The sequence below is a fragment of the Engraulis encrasicolus genome, chromosome 10, assembly GCF_034702125.1.
Source record: "Engraulis encrasicolus isolate BLACKSEA-1 chromosome 10, IST_EnEncr_1.0, whole genome shotgun sequence".
In the NCBI taxonomy this organism is placed as follows: Eukaryota; Metazoa; Chordata; class Actinopteri; order Clupeiformes; family Engraulidae; genus Engraulis; species Engraulis encrasicolus.
Window position 1 is genome coordinate 1057237 of NC_085866.1, and position 1822 is coordinate 1059058.

Here is a 1822-nt window from a genome sequence, read left to right on the forward strand (position 1 = left end):
TCAACTGTAAGCTTATTGTTCTTGTGTTTGGCAGCCTAGGACATGTACATAGGCTTGCATTGCGTGGACTGCAGCTCTGTGGACTTAATAAGGACAATTAAAAAAAGACTGCTAAATACTGCTCAATTTTTGCAACAATTGGTAGTTTAGCAATATGGCGAAGGAGGTGCCATGTCTACCCATAAACAACTTAAATTAACCAGGCCATGACCTGTAATGTATTGCATAGGACCCTATGATTCTGATCAGTGCCTACTGATTGCTATGCCATTTGCTTTCATCGCTATTTGGATTTGTAATGCTGCCTTCTTGGTGAGATCCAAATAAAAGTACTAAACTGTGTGTGTGTGTGTGTGTGTGTGTCTGTGTGTGTGTACCTGTACCTGTGTGTATGGTAGAGTTGATGGTGTGATCCTGTTGAGGTGTTGAGGGTTCAGGAGACGATGGAGGAGATGCTGCTTTTGGGGCTAACACACACACACACACAGACACACACACACACACACACACACACACACACACACAACAAACACACACACATGCACACACAAACACACACACGCACACACACACACACACAGAATGGGGTCAACAAGGTCAATTCGAAACAGGAAAACATATCACCACATCACCACATCACCATATCAACACATCTAAGCTCATACAATACAGCAAGTTTACTTTCTGTTTTATGGATTGCAAACTTTGTGTTGCAGCACTACTGGAAAAAAAAACATCAATCTTCTCTTTTAGTAAGAGAGTGTGTTACGTACAGGGTTCTAATTTAACACCAGCCAACCAGCCAAATGCTGGTGTTATTCCTATTTGGCTGGTAGAAAAGTCCAACTTACAAGCCACTAAAATCCATTAGTGTGTTTGGCTGCTAAGATTAACATCTACTAGCTGGTGATCAAAAAAGTTAATTTAGAGCCCTGGTTACGTACCTTTGGTAACCGTGAGCTCCACTCTGATCGTCGTGTCTTGACGCCACTGGCTGATTCCACAGTAGTAAACCCCAGCATCCTTTAGCTGCAGACGCCTGATGGACACATCACATCAGAACACACGCCCACACACACACACACACACACACACACAAGATCAGATATGATTATATTAAAAAGGTACTTAATAATGTTATTTTATGTTTTTATGTTAAAAAAAAAAAAAAGTAAAAATCATTCAGCTGCAGATGGCTGATGGTCACACACACTCAAATGTGACATATCCACTTATGCTACAATATAATCACAGTTATCTTATATTACTTTATTTTATTATTCTTTTATAAAGGTTTTTTTTTTTTTTTACAGAAGTAACCTCCAGTGTCCCTCAACAGTAGATGACTGATGGTCACAGAGATGTACTGAAGCTGTCTGAGATAGAATATCTTCCTTTTTCAACATGCTGACCCACCCACACACGAACACACACACAGGCACACACACACACACACACACACACACACACACACACACACACACACACACACACACACACACACACACACACACACACACACACGCACGCACGTACACACACACACACACTCGATCCGATACCTGATGGTGACGGAGAGCGTCTTTGTACTCGGACTGTCTGAGATAGAATATCTTCCCATTTTAACATGCTGTTCAAACGCCTCAGATTTAATAAGAACACTTGTATATCCGCAGGGGTAATGACAGAAATACTTTGGTAAGTGCTTGAGATGATCTGCATAAGGGCATCTGATCTCAACTCTTCCTCCTTCAACTCCAGACACACGAATGGGGTCCATCAGCACTCCTCTCTGGGCTGTAGAAACACACACACACACACA